The sequence below is a fragment of the Arvicola amphibius genome, chromosome 2, assembly GCF_903992535.2.
Source record: "Arvicola amphibius chromosome 2, mArvAmp1.2, whole genome shotgun sequence".
Lineage (NCBI taxonomy): Eukaryota > Metazoa > Chordata > Mammalia > Rodentia > Cricetidae > Arvicola > Arvicola amphibius.
The window spans coordinates 145,447,479-145,460,880 of NC_052048.2; positions in this window are offsets into that span (position 1 = coordinate 145,447,479).

Here is a 13,402-nt window from a genome sequence, read left to right on the forward strand (position 1 = left end):
ATGTTGGAGATGTCAGAACCATGGGATACCTGCCAAGGAAATCTGCTAACAGGGAGTAAAGCCAGCCCAAGAGAAAGAAGCGTGTTGCAGTCAATAACATGGAAAAGAGTTGGAGATCTGAAGAGCGTTTTGACATCAAACATGGAAATGCAGAGTTTGGAGTTTGCCCAGCTGGTTTTAAGTCCTGCTTTGTTCCAGTATTCTTGACTATGCTCCCTTAGCTACATTTTGGAATGTAATGTATATCCTGTGCCATTATATGTTGGAAGTACGTGATCTGTTGTTTTTTTTTTATTTTACAGGGTTTACAGTTAAGAGATTTCATGAATCTCAAAAGGGACTTTGAACTTTGGACTTTGTTGAAACTGTGATAGACTATGAGGACTTTTGAAGTTGAACTAAACGCATTTTGCATTATGATATTGTTACAAGCTTATTGGGGTCAGGGAGTTGAATGGGGTAGTTTGAATGTAATTGACCCCCATAAGCTCATAGGGAGTGGCTCTATTAGGAGGTGTGCCTTTGTTTGAGTAGATTTGGCCTTATTGGAGGAAATATATCACTTTGGAGGTGGGCTTTGAGGTCTCTTATATGCTTAAGCCAAGCCCAGTGTCTCAGACCACTTCCTGTCACCTGTAGGTCAAGATGTAGGCTCTCAGCCCCTTCTCCAGCATCACGTCTGCCTGCATGCCACCATGTTGCACCAAGATAATAATGAACTGAACCACTGAAACTGTAAGCCACTCCAATTAAATGTCTTTCCTTTATAAGAGTTGCTTTGGTCATGATGTCTCTTCACAGCAATGGAAACCCCAACTAAGACACATGAAGACACTGAGACTGAGCAATTCAATTTCCAATTGACAGCTTTTCTTTCCTAGGCTGGAGCAGGTGCTGGTTGGGATCCCTATAAACACGAGGTCAGTGCACACCTGCCAGGGCGGAGGATGCATCTTGTCCCCAGAATCAGCCAATCTGATATTAAGCACATAGAAGAAAGCTTGAGTAAAGAGACTACCATTTTCTTTGGGGACACATACACACACACACAAAGACAGAGAATTGAGAAAGGAGAAAAAACTTAGGAAGAGATGGGGATTATTAGAACAGCCCACAGTTACCATTCTGTAATCTGAAATATTTTATTCACTATGTGGTACATTTACAGATTTTTTTTCATATTCTACAATTATATTATATTTTTTACTTTGACATACTTGTATACACTTTATTTTGATTGTGTTACCCCCCCCCCATTGCCCTCTCTCCCACTCCTACTGACTCCTCTTCTTCATAACTGTCCCACCTCTACTCCCATGTCTGTGTGTGCATACAGGTCTTACACAGGTGGCCACAGCTGCTACATATGTATAATCACACCAACTATGCCATGTCTGGAATACATTTCACAGCACATCCTCCCCATCCAGTCTTTCCACCTTCTCTCCACAGCACTCCCTGAGCTTGGAGAAGGGGATAGAGATGTCCCATTTAGGTCTGAACGCTAAACCATCACATAGTCTCAACACTTGACCAGTAAGTAGTGGATTGCTGCGTCTGTAATCCCAGTGCTGGCCTCCCAGTGTAGCTGAAACAGCACACTCTAGGTTCGGGAATGTAATGGTTCATTTCGAGTGTCAACTTGATAAGCTCTAGAATCATCCAAGAGATGGGTCTTTGGATATTCACGGGGGGGGGGTGGTTGCTTTGATTAGGTTAATTGAAGTGAGAATGCCTGCCCACTGTGGGTGACACCATTCCCTGGGCTAAGCTCCCAGACTACAAAAAGAATGATCTGAGTACCAATATTCCTTATGTATGTACTGTCATCATTAGCAGCCATCAGTTTAAGTGACATCTGGCTCATTCCCCTCAGGACATTTTCAAGATAGACTTTTATCTGGTGGTATACGTTATTCTTTCCTATTAACTTATACACTATCAAGCTTACCAGATTAACGTACACATCTGCCAGTTGACAGAGAACCATGCTTTTTCCCACTTTGTTGAGAAAACAGTCCCTGTGGCCTAGCCACATGGGTATCTGTACAGTTTCTCTTCCTTCTGGGTGAGGCTGCAGGGATATGTAGGGAGCAAATGCTTTAACTTAGCAGGCACCACCCACATGCCTCCCAGAGAGCCTCCACATCAGAACCACATGTGTCCCAGTTAGCTGTAGGCAAGCTACCCCCAGAGTGTCCTCACACAGCGACCAGGACAAGCCTGAGTATGACAGATGGCTGTGGCTTGCTGTCTGGCACCCAGGCAGAGGTTACTATACCAAGAGTGCCTTGCATGCTAGCCCACAGTCTTCCTGGGAGTGTGGGAGGAACTGTGCTGAATACTTAAGTCAACTCAAAGCTTAGAAGAGTGTCAGGAATCACCACACTCCCTGATTTCTTGCTCATTTCTGTCTTTCAGTTTCCAAGACTGACTCTAACAATGAACTCTCTAGAAAGGCCCACAGAAGTCCATCTGCGGAGGAGCCAAAGTATGCACCTCACTCCCAGGGCTCAGGTGCATGAGAGATACATTCCATTTATTTTTTTGTAGATTTCAATGCTGATTTCTATTTCAGGCTCCCATCCTCTTAAGGTGGATGAAACTCAATTCCAGTCGGCTTGACCTTCCCTTGGACCTCAGGTGACGTATTACAGATGGCAGATTGACTGTATACGGGAGCAGGACCACTGATCCCCCGAGTCTTCCATCATGGTGGCATCTGTTCCTGCCCCTCCTCTGGCTGACTCTGAGCAGGGGAAAATCACTGTGGAGTAACTGGATGCTTCATGAGCCACACAGGTTTGTTGAGTCCTGTCTTCTCCATCCCTTTACAGCCACACAAAACACCCCAAGGAGCTATAGGCTCCAAGTATCTGAGATTCATTTATGCCTTTTTCTTGGATACCTGCTTCCACACACTTGTTAGACTCTGTCCATTCCAGGGGTGTGTAGCAGGGCTGACAGCATTCCACATGCTTCCCAGGACCCACCAACACTGAACACCAGGAATTTGGCTCCAGCTCTTCCTGGCCTCTCTTTGCTCCTAAACATACCACACACACATACACACACACACACACACACACACACACACATACCACAAGCATGCACACATGCCTGCTCACACACCAGCCTACAGAACAACTTCATCAAAACCACTGAGCACTCGATATCACAAAAGCAAATTGACTGCTTTCCTTGAAAAATTTCCTGTACATTAACATGTGTGCCTCCAACGCAGCTGCACAGAGGGGTCTTCAGCAGGCATGCTGTGGACCATGCATCTGTGGGTTGTATGGCTGGGAAAGCAAAATATTCAAGTGATAACAATTTCCTTTGATGTAGAAAGAAAACAAGAACCTTGGGCTCCACATTTTCTCACTTACGTGGCCTGAAGAGGGAAAAGTATTCCTCACAGATTGCAAATTCAGAAAGTCATTTTCTCGGGGGAAGGGCCCATAATGACTTCAATGGAAGGTGGACATTGAGTTTAATTAGTTGGTTATTTGATCTTGCAACATCAGTGATCAAGTTTCTCGAAGAGGAATTAACTGCTTAAGTCTGAGGTTCCTCAGAACCTGACAGTGTGCTATCTCATTAGAATGAGACTTTCAGCCAAGTAAATATCCAAGATAAGTGTCATGGGAGGTACTGTTAAGGCGGCCCACAAGCCAGGTGTGAAAGGCTATGTTACCATGGAGCCTCCGCAGAAAGTAAATCTCACTGAAACACCCACTCGGATGAGTGCTGGTCTAGATGTGGTTGGCCATGAGATACTTTTAGATTCTAGCATTCCGCCAGTTACCGGAATAAACACTTGGTGGACTTTCTGGTTCATGGATTGCCTAGGCAGCTACTGTCAAGACACATGACTTCTTCATCCTGAGTGAGGTAACTCAGACCCAAAAAGACAAATATTGCATGTTTTCTTTTATATTTGGATGCTAGCTTTTAAGCTTTTGGTATGTTGCTACAATCTGAATAACCATAGAGGCTAGGTTTGGTACCTAGTAATGGGCATGTGGGGAGTAGAGGGTCTCCCACAGAAGGGGAAATAGAACATATTGATATGGAGATGAAGAGACAAAGGGGAAACTAGAATAGAAGGATTAAATGGGGAAGGGGCATTGGAGAGGGGGTAAAAGAGGAAATACAGGAAGGAAAAACTGACAATAAATAAAGCGTTGTTGAAAACTATGGAAACCTACTACTGTAGAAGCTTCCTAAATTATATACATATTTGAAGCAAATTTATATGGAGTCATCATATAAATAGTGAGGCAATGTCCCAACTAGACATCTTATGTCACAAAAAGAAATCCTCTACTGCTAGGACTAGGTGACATTTTTGAGTCACCAGTCGAAGGGGTACCATTGACCTACCCCCAACATCACAGGCTATTGATTGCTTTCAGCAATCGGATAGTAAATCCCTATTGCTACTGAATACAATACTAACTTATGCCATCAAACAGAGAACTCAAGCTACTGCCCAACCAGAAGCTTCACCATTACTGTCTAGCCTTCATGATGCTAACAGGTTTCTTCATGCTACCAGAGGACAAAGGTTAATCCACTTGCAACTACAGCTACAAACCCTGACACCTACAACAGCAACCTGCCTGAGGGAGACACTGGTGCAAGCGCAGCACAAGTGCTGCTGTAAAAAAGTGTAACCACTTTTACAATTTTGATTTAAGACCCAGTCGTTGAGCTGGAACCCAAGCCTAGCACTGCTAAAGTGGCGATGAACCTGAGACTACAGAGGTCACAGGGCTAGAATAGCATTACTGTCACCTACTTATTATTCTGCTGAAGGAGCATGTCAATAAAATGGATCCTGAGGACATTATGCTATACCATAAATTAGTGACCCACTCAGCTATCGGAAAAGCTGGGGTTTGCAGTATGTGGGAGTTAACACAGCAGCCCACTACTGGACCATGTGCGAAGTGTGAGAGACTTCGGAGCACTTGGCCTTTAGTGTTGATTGTTTACAGTGCAGAGGGAGTGCATCAAGAGCACCTAAGATCTCGAGTGGAAGGCCAGCAGGTGCCTTTGGAAAGCCTTCCAGAAATAACAAAGCCCGCAGGAGCCAGAAAGACACACAGACTGTCATCACAAGAAGAGAGAATTGGGGCATGATTGGATGGTATAACTTGTGGAATGTCAACAAAGGATGTTTTGTAGGATGTCTAAAATATCAACAGAAAATCTCAGAGTTAGTCACTCGCTTTTCTTTTCTGGGTATAAAACTAGCAAAGTCATCATAGAAAAAAAGGAAAAGAAACCATTACCAGTCCTGTTTCTTTTACTTCTTAAGGATAACCTCTGCCACTGTTCTTGTCAATGTCTTCTAGTCTTCTATTGGTATTTCAATACTTTTTTAATACAATTGGGATAAAAAGTGCAAGCACCTGAAAGGATATTTTAATGAGAAAAAGGAAGACACATGGTTTACCTAGCATCTCATTTGGGTTCAACAGTGTCATTATTATTTTCTGCATTTTTATTTGAACAAATAAAAAGTTAGTTAAGAACCTTATAATTTATAGCTGGAAATGAGTGTCCAACATGCATGGCTCCATGGGACTTGAATCTCTTCTCTAAAACCCACCGTGTTGTAGCTCGCCACTAAGAGACAAGTGTGCAATGCGGAAAATCCTTCCAACAGGCGGGCTTTGCCTTAAGCATGGATTTAAGGAAGATTGGAGTGGCAGACTGTCAGCTCCAAAGCAATAAGGCACTGGTGAATTTCAGTTCACAAATTGCCCCTAATTGTCACCACTGGGGGAGTTTGTTAATGTGCCCTTCATCCTTTGAAGAATGCAATGGGGAGAGAAGACTAGCAAAAAGCAGAAAGTCAAACAAGGAAGTCCAAATGTTTGGCATTCCCCAGCATCGCCATCTCTGGAGTGGACAAAGCCCTTGATTGTCTTTGAACAATCATGGAAAACACAGCCACAAGCTCAAACCTTGCTAAGGGGCTGCAGTGGTCAGGCTTTCCTCTGCCACTCGCTTTAAAATGCAAAGCTTTCACTGGACACCCCAAAGGACTCTGGTGGAGCTGTCTAGGAGGAAAGAAAGGATCAAGCTTTAGTTTTTAAGTATTAGCTATCTGGGATTTTGAGCTGCTTTCGGTGTTTCCTTCATCATGGTGTGAGGTGGATGACACATTTCCTCTCGGAGAAGACCACTAACAGTTGGTTTAGTGACAAGCCCATGAAAGATGATGAGCAAGTCCAAGGTTCTCTACCCACCCTCACTTGGCATCTGTCTCTTCCCCTTGGTCACCCAGTGCCCAGTCCCCCGGGAAATCTTTCTCCCTGGATTACCTGAACAGAGCCGCAGCACACACTGCCCATGACCAGCCTGTGGGAGCGAAAGGGCTGTGGGCAGCTCCACGGGCCAGGCACTTGTAGGAAGCGCTGTGTGCCCGACACTGTGCTGGGCAATCTCTGTTATCAGTGAGGAGCACGATGCACGCCCCATGTTGTCACAGGGAAGGAAGAGGCTAGGACATTTCACATAGCAAGTGCATGTGGGGTTAGGACCAAAAGTCAGGGTTCCTTGTGACACCACACCTGTGTCTCAGCTCCACTGGACACTTGTCCTAGGCCACGCATGCTCTTTCAGAGTCAAGTGAAAAGGTTGATTGCAGCCCCAATAAGCGCTCTTCCTCTTGACTTCAAAGAGAAAGTCGATTTAGATTTATAGATGTCTTTAAATTACATGTGTGCTTTGTGTGTGCATAGTGAGGCCAGCGACACTAGGCCCAATCCTCATCTGCGATTGGCTGAGAATTGACCTATTGAATGGTGGAAGGGTTGAACATCTCTTTGGCCCATTTCCAAGAATAACCTGCGCTGTCCTTGAGAAGACGAGGTACATGTGAGACGAGGTACACGTGAGACGAGGTACACGTGAGACCAGGTACACATGAGACGAGGTACATGCGCTGAGCAGACAGCTGCTGAGCCGGCTTTCTTAGAGGGGTGGCCAGGGTCCCGTGAGGAGGTACTATCTACCCGATGGGAATGTAGTTCAGGACCTGTTAGTGTGGGTGCCTCAGGGATCTTCCAGTTAGGGCATGAGGACCTCAAGTCTGAGAGAGCCTAGTGCCTCATCCTTGGTTAACTGGCTCTGACTGGTCTCTGTTGGATAAATATCCTTCATCTCTGAGATCCAGTTCCCTTTTTTTCTTGCCTTTGTTGGGAAATTTCTTTGGTTTCCCCAAGTCTTAGATTATCAGGGTCAAGGCTAAACATTTTAACAGACCCACTCAGAATATCTATTAATTCAAATCAGATGCCAGCCGACTTCAAGGCTGCCAGATAAAACAGCAGCTACCCCGTGTGTGCGCATGCCCCCTACAATGTTTGGGACATGCGGAAAAATGTGTCTACTACTTCTCTGAAATTTGCACCCAACTGGAAGGCTTGGAGTTTTTCTTTGCTAACTCTGGCAACCTTACCTGGGCTGAATCCAGCCTGCTGCCTGTTTTTGTAAATAAAGTTTTATTGGCACACAGCCACACACATTCATTTACATATCATCTGAAACTGTTTTCACACCAGGACAGTTGAGTGGCTGTGACAGAGACCATCTGGCCCACAGAGCCTAAAATATTTACTATCTGGTCCTCAGAGAGGGAGAGGAGGGCTCCAAATGCTGGTTCAGATGGCATGTACCAAGTTCATAACTTCTTGACCTTGCAATAGTAACACACACAAGGTTTGTCTGCAGGTCTTCTGTGAAATGTAGTGTGTTGTGTCTTGGTTTCCCCACAGTAGACAGCAAATGTGTTGACACTCTACTTTATATAGCATTTATAGTCCTCGGAGTTCTTAGCAGGTACATACTGTAATAGGTGCTGGTATATACTTGTGGACTTGGGTATTAGCAAATGAGCAGTTTCTCCGTGGCCTCGTGTGAAGGTGAGGATGAATGACACAAGGAAATAGTGAAACTCTGCCTGAGGGATGGCTGGTGCTGGATTTTGCCTGGCAGACTCTACTCTGCCAAGAGGAGTTAAGATGGCACCCTATTGGTCAGGAATACTATGTAGAGCACCATGCTAAAAATGGTTCTCTTTCTGGGTAACTGAAGAAGCCCTCACGAGAGATTTAGTGGGCTCCCATAAAGCATGGTCCAATGGGCAACTCCGAGTTTTTTGGGTTTTTTGTTCATTTGCTTATTTTGAGACAGGGTCCTGGTTGGTCTTGAACTTGCCACATAGCTGGGGGTGATCTTGAACTGTTGATTCTACTACTATCTCCACTTCTCAAATGCTGGGGCTATAATCAAGCTCTATAATAATGAAACTAATATCATGTTTGGAATAAAACTCAGGGCTTTGTGCAAGCTAGCCAGGCACTCTATTAACCAATATACATTCCCATACCCAGTTGGCCAGTCTCCTAACCAAGGTCCAGTTGGCCCTCTATTCATCTGTAAGATGATGTCCATAGGCAAGAGCAAGTGCCCATGTCCCTGATACAGCAGGAACATCTGCTGTTTATCTAATGCCAATGACAAGAGCGTAAGACCAGCATTGTTTGGGGCATTCTGGGCTGCATTAAATCTTCCAACAAGAGTTCTCTGGGGCTTTGAAAGAGTTTACTGCCATCTTGCAAAGAATCAAGATGTATCTCTCATATCTCACAGTGAAGGGAAAGTAGCCATTTCATGGCACAGGAGCCAGTGTGTGAGAGATTTTAAGAAGAGATTCAAGATGAGAGTTAATAAAGAGAAACCATAGGTCACCATATAGACCATGCCCAAGATGGCAGCCCTTTCACAGAAGAATGTACAAGTCACCACCGGTTCAGGACCAGATAGCTTTAACAGCAGTGAGCAGTTCCCAGAGGCTCATGGGGAATGACCTCTTCAAGGGCAAATTCCAAAGCATCCTAGAATTTGAGTCTAGAGGACAATGTTAGAAGTGTGTCTGGATGCAGAGAGCCCTGTTTCTGCAGCTGCCACCTAAGTCCCTCAGGGTGTCTTTCCGTGGCTTGCCATGGGCTCCCCAAGAGCACTGACTTCTGCCCCAGTTCCCTTCAGTTCACTGTCCTTCCTTAGCCTCGGTTCACAGGTCACCTTTACAGAGAACTGTGGGTGACAGGTCCTTACAATAGCGCTCTGTGAAAGGGTAGTCACTCCCAAGACGCTTGAAAATGAAATAACTTTTCCTAATGTTCTTCAAGAACAAGGCTGTGAATGAACTAATATCCCTCCTGTCACTTTGCTATGTCACACTCAAGTGAGGAAATTTGCTCCACAGACAGTGGGCCTCCCCAGGAGCCTTTGAGCTAAAATGTTATGTTTATTTTCCTTGGGTGGTCCATGGAATGGACCATAAGGCTCTGTTCTTTGCTGGGTGCACTATTAAAGGGCTTTTGGTGGCTCTAATAGCAAAATCTGCCTGTCTCCTCTGTGCTAGATAGAGTGGAAGAAACATGGGAAATGAGTCAACAAACTGGGCTCTGGCCTTGGGTTTGACCTTTGACATTACTTCCCCACCAGTCTCCATTTACTTAATCCTCAGACAAGGAGCTTGAATTCTGTTCAGGGTAGAGTGGTTTAATTGTGCATGGTCATAGATGCCCAGGGGCACATCCCATGCTGTGCCAGAAGCAGCATTTGTATGTCCATCCTGTGTGCTGATATTTAGCTCTTGAGACCTAAGGACATAGATATCATCCTGCTCATTCACTGAAAGACAGTATAGTGCTGTACTTAGGGTACCTAACCGTGCACTTGTCAGACCCAAGTGTGCAGCTGTGGCCTTGCTGACACGAAGTCTGGTGGTCTGGTAGGGCCCAGAGTCTGCATTCTGGGAATTTCCCAGGTGAGTTGGATGCTTCAGGACCATGGGCCATACTAAGTAGCAGGTATCAAAACTACAGACAACACAAGGGTTCCCTGCGACCAAGGAAATCAGTCTCTTGTCACTGCTTTTTCTTCAAGGGACTGCGACAGTGAGGATGACACTATTTTCTTGGACCCTTCCAAGTCATCTACCCTCCAGAAGTCTCCCTACTTGTCCCATGGAAGATTCTCTCCATCCTCAAGTGATGAGGCAGGAGGATGAGAGTGCCCAGCTGTTCTCACAACTGTCAAAGAACCACCATGCACCCATGGCCTGAGCCAGGATCTGGTGTTAGAAGTCCTTCTGTCTATGTTTTGTTTTTTTGGTTAACAAAGTTGTTTTGGCCAGTGGCTTATCAGAATAGGGCAAGGCAGGAGTTCCAAGCAGATAGAGGAGGAGAAAGTAGGTGGAGTGAGCTAGAAGCCATGTAGCCCCACCAGAGAAGCCATACTGGATGCTGGATAAGATTTTACCTGGTAAGCCACAACCACGTGGTGATACACAGATTAATGGAGATGGGTTAGTTTAGGATATAAGAGCTACCTAAAAATATGCTTAAGCTATTGGCCAGACAGTATTGCAAAAAATATAGTTTTATGTGAGTATTTCAAATCAAGGTGGTCAGGAAATGAACTAGCAGCCTCCAGCAACAAGAACCCAGGACACAGCCTGTGCCACATTCAGGGTGTTTAGTGACCACACTTATGTGGAACAGCTACTTTGACTTCTGAACCTGAGGAGCCAGTCTCACTCACAATTCTCCATGATATCATGTCCTTTTGGACAGCTAGAGCCTTGGATGAAAACCCTGGGGTGGGCTAGAGTGTTCATACCAGTCAGCTCTGCTCTGCCAAGGTGTCTAGAAGGTAGACAATAACATACCTTCTTGACAGGGTTTGGTCATAATTGTCATCAGAGATCATACTCTTGTCTCTGTCTCTGTCTCTCTCTCTCTCTTTCGTGTGTGTGTGTGTGTGTGTGTGTGTGTGTGTGTCACACTCGTGGAGGACAATCTTGGGGGTTATTTATCAGGCATACATCCATCCTTTTTTTCAGACAAGTTCTCTCATTGACCTGGAACTCACCACGTTCTAGGAACCCACCCAAGGCTAGGCAGGCTGGCCAGCAACTCCTGGACCTAACAGTTTCAGCTTTCCCAGGGCTGGGATGACAATCATGTCCCACCAGATCCAGATGTTTTTTAATGTGGATTTGGGGATCAACCTCATGTTCTTGTGCTTGCAAGGCAGTAGTTTGCCAACTGAGCTATCTCCCCAACCCCTCATTTACATGTCCTGAGAGATCTGATTCTCTTGAACTATCTCGTTTCTGTCAGCATCTTGACTCTTCAGTTGCTCCTGACAATATGCTAGAATCTTGCTCAAGTAAGAGAGCAGGTGACAGAGCTCAGCATTTGAGACTTGACTTTAAACTTGAATGCCTTAAAGCCTCACCCTAACCCAATGTGCTTAAAGTACATGTTCTATTTGTGTGATTAAAATATCCCTTGGGTGCAAACACAGCAAGACATTATGGCAAAAACTAGGAAAAGTCAACAAAGACTTTGACCACCAGGGTGAAGAACAGATCCATCATGTGTGCTCAGACCTGTACCCAGTGGCACAAAAATATATAGGTTTGAAGTTGCCCAGGAGGGAGGCAAGGTGGAGCCGGTCCAGCAGATGGTATCAACAAGGCTTGTGTTGGTTGTGAAGGGTGTGGAAGTTTGAGGGGCAAGAGGCTGTACTGAACAGAAAATGGAGACTCATCTCATCACTTAGTAATCATCTCTGGCCTTGTTGTGTGCCTCTGGCTGATCTGGCTGTACTTTCCCACATCTCATGTCATGGAACTGTCACCATGCCGGCCATTCATTCCCTCTGCTCATGGAAAGTTCCAAGCAATCCTAGGTTATAAGCATGCCCAAAAGATATTGAGAGAAGTGTTCTGTGCCTAGGGCTTTGTGAATATGAGACACATATCCAGTAAAGAAATATATTTCTAATATTTCCCAAATATTACATAGGACTGACTTGAGGAGAGACAAAAGAATTCACTCTGTAATTCAGATTTAAAGAGATATATTGAGCTTCCCTACTCTTAAGCCAGTTGGCTTTCCAAAGACTATAATACAACTGACATTTAGTCTAAACCCAGAACTCATTGAGGTGGGATGGGAAGCCACAAACCAAGGTCAAGTTTCCCCAAAGGGAGAACATCAGAAAGGCAAGATTTGACTGAAAACTTCTGTTTGGCATTTACACAAATGTCTCTGTTTGGAAGTTCTAAGAAAACCTTAAAGTGTAAATATCTTTATTTAAATTACTCGCTTCTTAGACAGTGACGAAAAGCAATCATCTAAAAGTGGAAACAAAATGTTTTTCCTAAAATAGAAAATACTATCCACTCTCTAGATCCAAGAGTAAATGAGGATTTTTGAACCACTTGCCACCCACTACATCCCCCACTGAAGAAGGCCCTAGATCTGTCTGACTCCCAGGCCACCCTGGGGTACAGTCTGACCCTCCCTGAGGACCAGATGCACTTCTTCCTAGCCCTCAGAGTCACCCCTGCCTAATGCTAGCCACTTGTGGTCCCTGGGAACCAGTCTGAACCCTGTGACAGTCCCCACTAACCTCCATTTGGTCTCTCTGTCATCCTTCTGTTACTTCGTGTCCTTCCAAAGTCAGACCCATTCCAAATCTTCACACATATCCTTCAGTTTCTATGTATCTGGGCATGAAAAGCCCTCACAGTTCTCTAAGTGAGTCATATTCTTGCAAGCCTCCGGGTCTTCTGCCCAGACTTTCCTGCACTGCAGCCACCACCCTCCTCCCCCATGCCTCATCTCAGTCCAAATAAATCATAAAAGTCCCTTGAGGTCCTGGTGATTACCCAGCCACCCGAGCTGGGTCTCCAGTGGATCCCTAAACATAGTCCTAAGCAACCCTAAACTCAGCCCAGTCAGATGGCTCCAGTTCATGTCTCTGTCTCAGGGTGCCCACTAATGTCCTGCTGCAGCTAAGCAAGAGCTGTCAAGCCCAAACTGCCCAGGCTGGTCTTTCTCAGGCATCATGGAAATCAGATGGAAGGTAATGGCAGCAGTCTTCATTAACTTGTGATTTATAATGTAGCCTGGACGCGGTGACCACACACTCACACTCACATCCAACTTCCCTCAAAAGTCATCAGGTTCATTTGGATAGCGCCTCCCAGGCCATTCATTCCTGCTTCCCTTCAAAACTCTTCTTAAACACCAGCTTTGTGTTGCTTCTAGTGCTTTATCTGTCCCCCAAATCCAAATACAGTTTTTAAAAGGTCAAGCTTGTCCAAGATGGAAGCCAAAGTAGAGGAAGGCTGTGACCAATACCAAAGTCATAGAGTGTTCTCGATGTTGCCCGTATACACGGCCTGCTTAGAGCGTGTGGCTTCCCAGAGAAATCTCCATAAGGGGCGGCACCCTGCAGATGGGATATTGCTATGTGTGGTAGTTTGAATGAGAATTTCCCATAAGTCCATGAATTTGAA